A 14649-nucleotide genomic window follows, 5' to 3' on the forward strand; every position below is an offset into this window, starting at 1 on the left:
CCCAGAGCCCGACGCGGGGCTCGAACTCACGGACCGCGAGATCGTGACCTGGCTGAAGTCGGACGCTTAACCGACTGCGCCACCCAGGCGCCCCAAGATTAAGCATTTTAACTTCTTGAGGGTAGAGCTTAAGCTTAACTCTGGGGGTATCCCAGATTCTTTGATTAAACCCATGGACTCATCACTAGAAATATGCATGTACTGTGGCCTGCTTAGAGAACTTCTGCCTGAAATTTCCTTTCAAAATACGTGCATCTTCTCTTTCTTCCTCCCCATCTCATGTGCAATAAAGTGGTAGTGAACAGCGACCACAATAAAGGCCGGTAGTGATGAAGACAGCAGAGTGGAACTACAGGCAGAAAGGAGTTTGGTCTATTTCTATTTCGGGGACAGGAAATGAACCAAGGAGGGCTGACTGGTGAAGCGAGCTCAGAAAACATGCAGAGGGGGCTCCAGCTGGAACTGACATGGGGGAGGGGGGCACCTTTCCAGCAGTGGGGGCTAAGCTCAGGAAGGAGAAACGGGGCTACAAACAGGAAGAAGTGCAAGGTCTGGGGACAAGCGAGTGACGCCCCTGTCTTTTGTGGTTGTACACTATCCAGTGGGCCTGGGAACCCTGATGTAATTATCAGGAGAGGCAGTGGTGAAGATTGAGCCAAATTGTCACTTAGGACAGCAGGGTAGGAAAAGAGAATGTCAGCATTGATAAAATAGGAAAGCGTGAGGTCAACTTGTTAATAAGAAAATAACCAGAAAACCTGAAAGAGCAACTGTTAAAATTTTGTTCTGTCTGAGATGAGACCTGAGAGGGGAGGGTAGCACCCGGGAGGGCTACTTTTCATTGTAAGCCTTTCTAAGCAATTTGATTGTTTAACCATGTGCATATTGTTTAACTATGTGCCATTTCACTTTGCAAAAACTGTAAGAGTAATATGGGCAAACCATTAAAAAAGAAATAAAATGCTTGCTTGAAACCCAGGCAATGAGTCTCTTTATAATGGCATTTTAGGGTCCAGCAACAAATGAGTGGATAATTCTTTGGGGATGGGGGCTTCTTTGAACCCCTGAATCTCCCCCACCCAGGATTACAGTCCTTTCTGCTCATAAGTAAAACTAGTCCTTCTAGGCACTCTTCAAACATCTTGGGTGCCCTTAAAACGTGATTTCTTGTAATCACATGCAATGCAATAAAAGCTAAACTATGGCCCTGATTTCCCCGTATCATTCAGACATCATCTAATTTTTATACGTGCTATTTAGCTAGCTAGCTACCTAACTTGTGTTCAATTATTTGTTCATTAATTTATGTGTATATATTTATACCCCATTAAATTTCAGAAACGTGTGAAGAAAGTTGTGAAGTAGATTATACATCATTAGTGGTAGCAAAATACCACTTTTATTATGTATTCAGTGAATTTTCCCATGGCCAATCTAAAAAAAGGCTAGATGTACTTGTTTTCAAATTTTGAAAAATAAAATCTTTTCAGAATGGTGTCTTGGCTGAAGCACTAGACACCATATTTAAAAATTAAAAAACCTTGTTTTTTTATAAACTTGACTTTTTAGGAAATATATATATATATATATATATATATATATATATATAACAAATGCGACCACATAGCCATCAATAAGTTCAGTGCATATTACTAATGCCAAGCTGAAAATGTTGCATGGGTAATTAATAGAGATTGAATATTAATTCAGGAAACATTCTCAAAGAGCTTGTGAAAAAGGCAACTCTTCCCTTGAAATGCTGGAGAACAGCACCTTTAAAGTGCCCTGAGGCAGAACAGACTGTCACTAAGTCTCACTTTCTTTTGCTTTCATCCTCATGAGAATGCCCTTCAGCATCACTATTAGGAAGGGTCCTTGCTCTTGTGCTCAACATGTTTCTTAATTCAAAAATGGATATGGAGTCAATTGAGAAAAATGAACATTTAGCATTGCCAATAGCCATGCAATTGGTATTGCATATCATGAATACGGTTAGGGGCTTGGGTTAAATGCCGACACGATATTCAGTGGACTATGGATTACTAAGGTATAAGCCCAGAAAAGCTGTGTTTGCAGATGAGAAAAGGATGAAGAAAAATCTCTATCACTCCCGGCACATGCCCACATTTCTAGGCCAAGTCAGGATGGCAGAATGGGCCATTCATCAGGAACAGTCACCCCTTCTCTGGTCCTGCCTTCGAAAATTAGCCTCTATGATTTCAGATGAGCTCTTGCTGGCTCTTGGAGCTCTGTCTTGATTTCCATCTGAGGATGGAGTCCAAGCCTTGTCTATCTACCTGATTACAGTTCCTTACATCTTTTTTCCCCCAAAACCTTTCTCATTCTGTAGTCCCATCGCTCCAGAACTACACCTTTTCCTCAGGCGTCTGTTTATCTAAAATAACAAATTACCCTTCTCCCATCATGTATTGTCCATTCAAAAGCTACCTGGCTTAGGAGACTAAATATGACAAAGACAAACAATGGAACTTATTTTTGCAACTCCAATCCACAACCACTCTTGTGATAGCTTCTTAATGTCTAACACCGCAAAAGCAACAGTAACATAATAATTAGAATAACAATACAATTGCAATAATAAAATTCAGCAATCTTATACCTTCAGTCTCCCTAGACTTTAAACTCTTTTTTTTTTTTTTCAACGTTTATTTATTTTTGGGACAGAGAGAGACAGAGCATGAACGGGGGAGGGGCAGAGAGAGAGGGAGACACAGAATGGGAAGCAGGCTCCAGGCTCTGAGCTGTCAGCCCAGAGCCTGACGCGGGGTTCGAACTCACGGACTGAGAGATCGTGACCTGGCTGAAGTCGGACGCTTAACCGACTGCGCCACCCAGGCGCCCCTAGACTTTAAACTCTTGCAATGGCAAGAATTGTACCCGTTTACTTGTTTTATCAAGTGAAAGTAGGGTGTGTTCGTGTGTGTGTGAATTTGTTCTCTTTCTGATTAAACCAGAAGATACTTGAGAATAAAGGAGGCTGAGGCTTCTCTTAATTTATTTATTAATTTATTTTGACTGACTATGATATTAGCAGAAGTAACAACTTTGCCCACAGACTACATTCTCTATTACACATTGTCCTAAATACACATTATAGTTGTATTTTTTTCTTGTTTTCTCTTGCAGCATCATTGCCATACTTTGCCAGCCATATTGAAATAAGTCTAACCAAGCATAACCATTAATCACTAGCTTGCAACCAGTAATCTGCATTTGTATCAGTCAAGATGGGCTAGATAATGCTGCAATTAAAAAACGAATGCATTTTCAGTGGCAGAAAATAGCAAAATTTATTTTTTACTACATGTCCATTAAGAGTTACCTGAGGATTCTGTTCCAGTGTGATCATTTTCCTCATTCCAAGACCCAGACAGAGAGGAGACAGCCTCTACCAGCCATGGAGGTCATGGGAAAAGAGAGCGTAGCAAATCATGTGTTGGCTCTTAAGGCTCTACAAGATGGCTTAAATTACATGGGCAAAGTAAATCTCATGGCCACGTCTGAATTTCATAGGCTAAGAAGTATAACTCTTCCCTAGGAAGGAACATGGGACACTGTCAAACAATGTCATAGTCTACCACTATGTTTAACTAGCATTTTACCCTTTACATAATGACTTCCCATAGATGGTGCACCCATGATAACCTTTGTCTAGCACCCCCTGTCATCTCAGCATCCTTGAGCTTCATCCTGGACCAACATTAGCTCCCATCCGGTCATTACTCCAGTTTGCCTTGACCTTGGTTGGATCTTCTGCTTCAACCTCCTTGTCTTCCCTTTGCTCCCAATCTCAGATTGGATTTTCATGCCTGGGTTCATTTGGTTTCTCTAGCCTCTCATCTCCTGGGTTCTCTTTCAGATTATGTCTCGTCTCCTCTCTAGCTTGGCACAATAACACAGTCCATCTAGCATGCTGCCCTTCCAGCGCAGTTCCAAGAATCTTTGGCTCTTGCGTAGAGGGCAAAGTCACAGCCTGACATTTCTAGATCCGCTCCCATACCCGGACACCGTCCTTAATGGGTCAAGTGTCACAACCAGTACCTCACAGGGGCCATACCCTCCCAAGATACTTAATATCATTATTCCAATTTTATAGCTACATAGACAAGGTTTGTGGAGATGAAATGATTTGCTCAAGAACACAAAGATTGCATTTAAAGTATTTTTGCCTACCTCTCTTTTGTAGCACCTCAGATAAATAGACACTGTGTCTCAGAATAACTCAAACTCTGATAGGGTACTCTGGAAAAACATTCATTTCTTAGTGGACAGAGAAAGGGGATGTGGACACTACAAGAGACTGCATCAGATCTGGAGTTTGAGCGCTGACCCTCTGGTCTGCAGAAATGTCTTATGCCAGTAGAAGTCAGGAGAGAGCATGGTGTGGGGGAGACTGGGAGGCAGGTGGAGGGCAGGGAGCCAGATCTCCACGATAAGGCAACCAACCCTTTCTCAGGTTTGAGATCCTTAGAGGAAAGTCATTTAGGTACTCCCTTTTCATATTTTTGACCTACCTGCAGTGTCTCAAAAATAACCTTCTTATTAATCAGATTGCTTTTGTCTTCCTTGTTCTCTTATTGTTTCGTTTTTTTTTCCCTAACCGCACACCCCTCTCAAATCCTTGCAACCACCTTGAACTTGGCCATGCCCTCTCTTGGATGCACGTAGAATCAGAATTCGAAAATAGCAGCCACATTTCTAATAAGATGGAAGTATTGAGACTGTTAGAGAGACCATAAGGCGTAAACATTGTGTAATGGTTTTGCTTCCTCTCTGTCCTCGGAGGAGAACAGAAACCTGATACCGTCCTGCGTGCAGACACAAAAAGCTCCTCAGAGCTACCAAAATGAACAAAATAAAACAAAACACCCTCACCTGATGTTGGTGTTCTTGACAGGGACTGGCCCACTCAGCTTCCTGTGTAGATTTAAGAGCTTTTAGGTTAATATGGGCCTTAAAGAGGCCACTGTATGGTAAGACCACTAACCCAACTAGTGGACAGCTGAGTTCCCTTGGTCCTTGGCTACCTGTCCCCACCTCTCACACTGAGACACTTGAATTTGCTCTTGAGTTAAAATATTGTACCATAGGTGGCTCCCCTCAGCATAGCAATGGATCAGGGGTTGGTTGAGGGAATAGATTGTCTAACCCATAAGTCCACAAAGATATTGTAACCTGAGGGGCACCTGGGTGGCTCAGTCAGTTAAGCATCCAACTTCGGCTCAGATCGTGATCTTCTGGTTCGTGGGTTAGAGCCCCACGTTGGGCTCTGTGCTGACAGCTCAGAGCCTGGAGGCTGCTTCGGATTCTGTGTCTCCCTCTCTCCCTCTCTGCCCCTCCCCTGCTCACAATCTGTCTCTCTCAAAAACAAATAAATATTAAAACAAATTTAAATATATTATAACTTGATTTAAAGAAGAAATATCCATCAATGTTTTTGATGTTCGTGTTTAATAGTATAAAACCATTTCTCGGGGCGCCTGGGTGGCGCAGGCGGTTAAGCGTCCGACTTCAGCCAGGTCACGATCTCGCGGTCCGTGAGTTCGAGCCCCGCGTCAGGCTCTGGGCTGATGGCTCAGAGCCTGGAGCCTGTTTCCGATTCTGTGTCTACCTCTCTCTCTGCCCCTCCCCCGTTCATGCTCTGTCTCTCTCTGTCCCAAAAATAAATAAACGTTGAAAAAAAAAATTTTTTAAAATAAAAATAGGGGCGCCTGGGTGGCTCAATCGGTTAAGCGTCCGACTTCAGCCAGGTCACGATCTCGCGGTCCGTGAGTTCGAGCCCCGCGTCGGGCTCTGGGCTGATGGCTCAGAGCCTGGAGCCTGTTTCCGATTCTGTGTCTCCCTCTCTCTCTGCCCCTCCCCCGTTCATGCTCTGTCTCTCTCTCTCCCAAAAATAAATAAACGTTGAAAAAAAAAAATTTTTTAAAAAAATAAAAATAAAACCATTTCTCACAACTGTACTCTAATTAGCTTGGCACCAAAAGAGAGCTCCACACTCCATCTCTGTGATGTTTTACTGCAGGGGGTATCAATAAATAAAGCAATCAGAGTTTTGCTAACTTAAGAATACGGAGTTCCTTTATTTCAGGGAGAATTTTTTGAGTCTCTGGCTGTATATTATGACAAGAATGCAAACAAGCTGCAGTTTGGAGGGAATCTTATGCAACCGTGGACACAATAACTCATTCAGAGCAGTGCAATCAACCACTGAGAAAAGACGATGGAACGTCGTGGGAAGACTCGTGGGTCCTTTGGGTTGGGACGTGTGGGAGGTGAAGCAGTGCCTACAAGTTTGAAACTTGTATTCTGGGGCATCTGGGTGGCTCAGTCAGTTAATCATCCGACTTTGGCTCAAGTCATGGTCTTGTGGTTCGCGACTTTGAGTTCCGCATCAGGCTCTCTGCTTTCAGCCCAGAGCCCACTTCAGATCTTCTGACTCCCTCTCCTTCTGCCCCTCCCCCACTCATTCTCTCTGTCTCTCTCAAAATAAATAAATATAAGCTTAAAAAAAAAAAGGAACTTGTATGCTTACAGTGGCTGTGGGACAGTTATCCTAAGCACGATAGCCCTTGGGTCCCGCTTTCCTCAGCTGCTAAATGAAAGAGGTTATAACTAGACCTAAAATGTTGATTCTATGCCTATCATATGCACACAAGAAAAGTATCACCACCATCTTCCCATGCTTGGGTGAGCCTTCCAGAGCACATACCACCTTCATCAGGATAACTGGAAGGAGCACATAGCCCTTCAAGAACTCCACTCTTCCAGAGTAGAATGGTTACACCAGCATTGCAGGAAGAAAATTAGAAGGTAATTTTCAACTGAAGGATGAGAGCAATTTCTTGAGGGTTCTTGGACGTATTTCAGGGTGCTGAAGAATTGCCTTACAGACTGCTTCTCTCAAAGAAAGAAGAAATGGGGGTAACTCTACTATTTGCCTCGAGACTTCACCTCCACAGGCAGAGGTCAACTGTTGAAATCTGAGGAGTGAAGGCTCTGAAGCATGGCAGGAGGTGGTGAGCCGTCATTCCCTGCTGCAAGAACTTCTACCCAAATCTAACATGTATGCTTGCCACCCTCGGGGGGGCAGAAGAGACGATCCAGTAGGACTGAAGTACAGTTACAATTTCCATACACAGTCCTGCCTCTCACATTGAAAACATCCAATATCCGGAAGTATTTTCCACAATCCATTTGAGTATCAAAATAGTTCAGTGTTGCCTGTAAACCAATCATACGGAATTATAGTGTTATTCTAAAATGCTTGAGTTTTCTTCTTACTGATAAATGATGAAAAATGCAATTCTACAAGCATGTTTTCATAAACACAAAGAAAACTAATCCAAATCCATCATGATTTGAGTAATGGTTCAATTCAAACTTAGTGGCTGGTAACAGCACTAGCTATGTTCCCTTCAAAGGCTACTATTTATAAAACGAAAATAAATTCAATGGATTTCAAGCAGAAGCATATTCTGTGAAGACCTAAATAAAGACTCATTTCAGGGAGTAATTAGAAATCATGGTGCTTTCATCTGTACTTTGAATGGAAATTTTCTCATGATGCTTTGCTAAATGAGTTTTTGCCATTAAGATTCCCCCATAAAACAACTAAGTACCTACACTCCAGCATCTTTACCCTTTCGAATGCTGGTCATATTGAAGCATAATGTAATTTGAAAATTATTTCTGTTGTTAGCAATTGTCATTTGTGTTAGCTTCTCCAATTCTCTGACCCATCTCTTAATCCTCTCCAGAAACCACTCATCCACCATAGTCCATTCCTCGATTAGCTTGGCCCTATCCCCAAATGATCCTCCATAAAATACACAGTCAGCAAAATCTTAGTGTAAATAATTCATAGACAAAATTTCACTTAAAATATTACACTAATAGATGACAAACATATAAAAGAATGAGGTCTAAAGGATGGCCAGGAGTTCATAGTTACCATGAATGTAAGACATAAAGCAATTTGAATAACTGCATTGTCCTTCTTTTCTCTCAATTTCCTTGTGCCTGTATCCTTACATATGTAAAATGGGTTTAATAATAGCACTCGCCTATCTTCTAGAGTTGTTGTAAGGATTAAATGAATTAAAATCATATAATCGAGCTTAAAATCATTCCTGGCACATAGAAGTATAGTCTATTATATAAGTACAAGCTATTATATAATCATAATATTACTTCTATCTTTTTTCTTCTGATGACACTAATGATCATAGCACATTTTCCCATGATAAAGTACGTTATAATTTTTCATTTCAGCATAAATCCAGTAAATTCAAATGTAAGCAGAGTTTTAAAACCTACTACCTAAGCTCAAGTTGGAATGGAAACCTTAAAGAAATAGTGAGATCTATTCTGAATCATTAACGTATATGTCAGAGTTATTTTTTTAGCAAACTTTCACTATATGCCAAGCAGCTTAAAGATGCTTTACATGTAACAGTTTATTTAATCCTCACAAATTAGGTATTATTATCCTGATTTTGCAGCTGAGACATAAGCTGGTTACGTGACCTGCCCAATATCACACAGGTAGAAGGTGATGAATGAAGGATTCAAATGGAGGCAAGTGGCCCCAGAGGTCATTTGTTTACACTCTATCGTGTTCTTGATATGGATGGAAAATTCCTCATCTCACTTCCTGAGGTAGCAGTTACCACTGTGCAGTAGTCAGTGCTAAGCAACTGCCTCTGTAACTTGGCAGAATTGCTCAAGTTCAGATCCTTTACAAGGAGCACAATTTTATTTAATGGACACACTTCTACAGAGTATATATCCTATCTCCCTAATTACATATGAACCTTCATAAGGAGGCTTGCATCCTCCAGAAAGCCAAGCATGGCTTAAGGCATGTGGGAGACCCTCCATATATATTGGGACATAGGTGATACATTCCCATCTGATTGTAAGCCTCACAGAATTCAGTTTGAATGAGGTGATTTTTCCACTTCTGGTTAAGGACGGGCTTCCCCTGACAGTACTTCTCCCCTATGCCATATATCTGGTCACTCTGTACTGAGTTCACCGAGCCAGGCTTTTTTTTCATTCTTTTGAGAGTCATCTGCCTCTCTCTTGGTTTTAAAAGAAAGTTATCACTCAGCCCTTGATGTAAATATGGAACTCTCCAGACAAGGTTAGCTTAAGAGCTGAAGTTGTCATACGTGGGGCTTCAAGACCTTCTTCCCGGGAGTCTTGGTGTAGGTAACACAGGTCATATCATTCATCTAAGGGAAATATCCTCACAGGGATACAAGGTGCTAAGCTGATATCTTTAAACTATGTCCAACGGAGACAGCTAAATCTAGACACGTAGCTTTCATTATATTCTACAACAGGGTGGTAGTTATGGTATGGAAGAAGAAGCCTAAAATTTCTACTCGATAGTACAAACTCTAATTCTGCCAGTTCCCAAATTCTATACACTTGGGTAATTGACTAATGTTTCTGAGCCTCAGTTTTCTCAGATGTGAAATGAGGATAGGTGTGCTAGCCCTCCCCATATGCTCTCCGTGAGTGCCTTCTTGCGCTTTATTTAACTCCTGGGAACACTTCAACAGCTGAGTATGCCTTTTAAAAGGCATACTGTGTAAGGCGCTAATGAGGAGTCAGGATCATCATTCTCGAAAGCTTGTTCTTTCTTCCCTTCCTCCCTGACTTTTTCCTCTTTTGAAACATTAGCCAGTAGACAGGACTTTCGGAAACTTCACAGGGGAGTGGAGCATTGAAAATGTCCATCTGAAAGCATGTACCCAAATAACTGGTGATTAAGACCTGTTAACTGAATCTCTCCTCCATCGAAATCCTGCCATTTGTAGCAACGTGGATGGAACTGGAGGGAATTATGCCAAGTGAAATAAGTCAGGCAGAGAAAGACAGATATCATGTTTTCATGCATATATGGAATTTGAGAAACTTAACAGAAGACCATGGAGGGAAGGAAGGAAAAAAAAATAATTACAGACAGAGGGAGGCAAACCATAACAGACCCTTAAATACAGAGAACAAACTGAGGGTTGATGGAGGCGGGAGCGGGGGAGAGGAAAAATGGATGATGGGCATTGAGGAGGGCACTTGTTGGGATGAGCACTGGGTGTTGTATGTAAGCGATGAATCATGGGAATCTACCCCCAATCCAGGAGCACACTGTATACACTGTATGTTAGCCAACTTGACAATAAATTATATATACACATATATATATGTATGTATATATGTGTGTGTGTGTATATATACACATATATGTATATTTATATACATATACATATGTATATACATATATATGTGTATACATATATATGTATATATGTGTGTGTATATACATATATATATACACATATATATATACACACATATATATATACACATATATATATATACACACACACATATATATATATATATATATATATAGATATAGATATATTTGTAAGACCTGTTATCTGAAAACAACATACAATGGATTTATGCATTGTCAGTGTCCTCAACCTCAAAGATAGGGTGGAATTGAATGCAAAATGGTGAAGTAGGTAGAGGGGAGGAGGCTGTGAATTTAGAAGTCAGCTCTGTGGGAGAATCTTAGGGAAGCATTGCTTCTCTCCACCCATCATTCTTTCAGATGTGAAACTCTAGGCCCAGACTCTTGTTCAGCCTCTGAACTGCCAAGGCTCTACTAGGGACAGTAGAAAATTCTCCTCCAATTCTGTTAGCAACACCCATTTATTTATTGAAATTTAGAAGATTTTGGATATAAAGCAAATTTTTCCTTCTCCTATGGATTCAGTTTTCTTATTTACTCTGGAAAAAGCCATTTCCTTCTGACTCACTGTAATTATAGGGTCACCTCAGCTTGCATTGGCCATTATGGTTAAATACTCTTGGTGGGGGGAAAAAAACCTCCACGAATATGAGATGTCTTGAAAATATTAAGTACTAATAACTGATTATGGAAAATGTAACCACCCAAGGCACTTAACTCATTTCCCCTCAGAGCATCACTTTCTTTGTGTCTACATTTTATTTATTATATTTTAATGTTTATTTTTGAGAGAGAGAGAGAGAAAGACAGTATAAGCAGGGGAGTGTCATAGAGAGAGGGAGACACAGAATCTGAAGCAGGCTGCAGGCTCTGAGCTGTCAGCACAGAGCCCGATGCGGGGCTCAAACTCACAAACCACGAGATCATGACCTGAGCCCAACTAAGTCTCTTAACCGATGAGCCACCCAGTCGCCCCTTACCGTCTTCATTTTAGAACTCATTGTTTTATATTCTAAGTCAGGGGTCAGGAAACTTCCCATAAAGGGGCAGAGAGGAAGTATTTTCAGCTTTGTGGGCCAGGCAGTCTTAGTATTTACTATGAAATTTTGTTAGAGCAGGAAAGCAACCAGGGATAATGTGTAAACAAATGAATGTGTCTGTGTTCCAGTCAAACTTTATTTATGGACACTGAAATTTGGCTTTCATATAATTTTTCACGTGTCACATTATATTATTTTTCATTTGATTTCTCCCTAATCACTGATTTATTTTTGCTTAGTATTTGGGGGGAGGGGCAGAGGGAGAGAGAAAGAGAGAGAGAATCTTGAGCAGGCTCCATACTCAGCATGAAGCCCCACTTGGGGCTTGATCCCAGGACCCTGGGATCATGACCTGAGCTGAGAAAAAGAGTCAGATGCTTAACCAGCTGAGCCACCCGGGTGCCCTTCCCACAATCATTTAAAAATGTAAATGCAGGGGCGCCTGGGTGGCTCAGTCGGTTCAGCGTCCGACTTCGGCTCAGGTCATGATCTCGCCGTTCGTGAGTTCGAACCCCGTGTCGGGCTCTGTGCTGACAGCTCAGAGCCTGGAGCCTGCTTCCGATTCTCTGTCTCCCTCTCTCTCTGACCGTCCCCCGTTCATGCTCTGTCTCTCTCTGTCTCAAAAATAAATAAACATTAAAAAAAAAAATTTTTTTTAATGTAAATGCATCCATAGCTCACAGGCCATTCAAAAACAGGTGCGCCAATTCTGACGCCCAGGCCCTAGGTCCTCTGCCACTGTTTCAATTCACCTATGAGTCCTTTGAAGGCAACCGCCATATTTTCTTCAATATATGAAAATCAGATTTTGTAATATCAGCAATGAATATTAATGCCAAGAATCACAGGAATGTGCAAACCAGTACAAGAAGGGAGAAAGGAAGGAAGAACAGGAATGAACGTAACTGCAATGTCACATCTTTAAGAAATGCTCAAATTGGCCTGTGCTCGTGTGAAAACATTTCTTGATGAGTTATTTGGAAACATTACCTTTTACTTTCTACGTTTGGAATTCCGGTCACAATTGAACATGGATTGCTCCGTGGCGCTTCAAGAGGCTGCTGGGGCCTTGCCGTGATTAGCATCAGAACTGAAAAGATGGGATACGAGCCATGATTGTTAATGGAAGCAACGGCTTCAGCCCATTATCATTCTGCATGACAGACAGGCAGAAAACAAATCCAAATAGAAAGAAAGAAATCTCAAGCTTGTTTATGAGTCTTGGTGTTGAAGAGCATTTTCAGAATAATTCAAATAAGGCTACATCTCTCCGAGTCGAGGAAAAATCTGTAGTTGAAAAGATTCTTTCAGAGTTGCATGGTACTTCTGGATTTCAGTTAGCCATGTGAACTCTGCTGGTAACTTGTGGTGTGAGTTTACCTGTTGTCCGGGGGGAGAAATGGGCTCTGTTCCAGTTGAGAAAGTTTCCCACTTGTTACTCTCCTGATCACCATGGATACAGTCTTTCTCAATGAGTAGCAAGATCGCTAGGAGAGCTAATGCAAGGCCCAAGACAAAATCTTTTACTTTCAGATCTTCATACTTTTTAAAAAAATATCACACGACTGCAGCTAGAAATTCATACAGATGAGTGCCTCTATGAAAGTCTCAAGACTTCTAAAACTTGAGCAACAGCAAAGACAGAAGGTCTAAACTATTTTCATTCCAACAGGAAAAATCTTAGAATTACCAGGTTGGAGTAAACGTTGGGTATCACGTAGCACTCCTCAACAGCTATCAGAACAATACTGAGGTCATTTCAGTTAGAAGAAAACCCCAAGTTCCCTACATACATACTAGATCTCCTGTCCCAATATATATGGTCACCCCCCCACACACACACCCACACACAGTAGATATTATCCTTGTGCCTAATTCACATCCTGGAAGGCAGTTCACCTGCAACGCCTATTTTTCTGGAAACTCACTGATGATTTTACTAGCCCACAATACCAACAGCTGAGGAAAGAACTTTGAAAATTTTGCTGAGTTTGTAAGAACTGGGTGAGGTTCTTTTCTCCCTCTGCATTGGTGACTAACAAATTTTGCTATATAGGAAAAGCAAGCTATAAAGATGACTCAGAAAACTCCAATCAAAAAGTCTGGTCCCAGAACAGTCCCCTAGTCTAGAAATTGAAGTGAAAAGATAAACTTACTGTGCTTAATATTATTCAGGAGCAACCAGTTTTGAACCTGAAGCTTTTTACTGGCACAATACAAGCTCATTTTCTACCTTTCATAATGCAAGCTCTTCTTTCATCTTTCCTAGGTCAACCACATCTATATTCTCTCTTCAAGTATACAGCTCCTCCCACAACATACATACCCTAAAATCTTGCTGGCTCCCTCTGAAAAAATGTGGGGTTCTCTCCCAAATCTGCTTCCTCTGAATATGTATTCTGATGATTCTCAGTTTTACCTACTAGAAAAAAATGTCTACTGAAGTGGGTAGATTAGGGGCGCCTGGGTGGCTCATTCGGTTAAGTGTCCAACTTCAGCTCAGGTCATGATCTCACCTTTCATGGGTTTGAGCCCTGTATTGGGCTGTCTGGTGTCAGCACAGGGCCTGTTTCAGATCATCTGTCCCCTCTCTCTCTGCCCCTCCCCTGCTCATGCACGCTCACTCCCTACCTTTCTCTCTCAAAAATAAATATTTAAAAAACTAAAGTAGATAGATTATATCATCCTTTGAATGTTATAATGTGAATATTTATTTATGTAGTGGAACTGTTGAATGTTTAACATGTCTGCATGTATACAGATTTTATATCTTAGATTGACATTTAGGGTCGGTATAGGAACTGAGTTTAACTTATTTGGGGTCCCAGAGTTGTTCCTAGACATTGTCTTCAGTGCTGACCCTTTGTATTGTCAATTCACATGCTGACTTGAGAAAGTGCTTTCTATATTTCCCTGCATCAAAATTTACCAACTTCATTAGCACTCTGTTCTCAACTAGCTGTCAATTAGGAAGGAGTTGTGATCAACACAATGATGTTGATGGATATTCATGCCTTAACATATGACTTTCTCTGGAATCCTGTACTTTAATTAGGATTATATTGAAGGGAATCAAAATGGCAGGAATGAGTGTGTATCACAGATGGAATTACAGGCAAAGAGGGAGGTATTTTTTGCCCCAAGAGCTTTCTCGAGATTCTCATATACAAGGAGACAGGTGCCTCATTCCCCGCAAAGCTAGCCTAAATAGCCCAGCCCAGAGGAGCACTTAAGACACAGTCTTGATAGTAATAACTATATACACAGATTGTAAGTGAAAAATATTCATGCCCAGTAGTATACATGGCAATATTTTTAAGG

This window comes from Puma concolor, chromosome A1 (genome assembly GCF_028749965.1).
Source record: "Puma concolor isolate L17-30 chromosome A1, mPumCon1.1.hap2, whole genome shotgun sequence".
Taxonomy (NCBI): domain Eukaryota; kingdom Metazoa; phylum Chordata; class Mammalia; order Carnivora; family Felidae; genus Puma; species Puma concolor.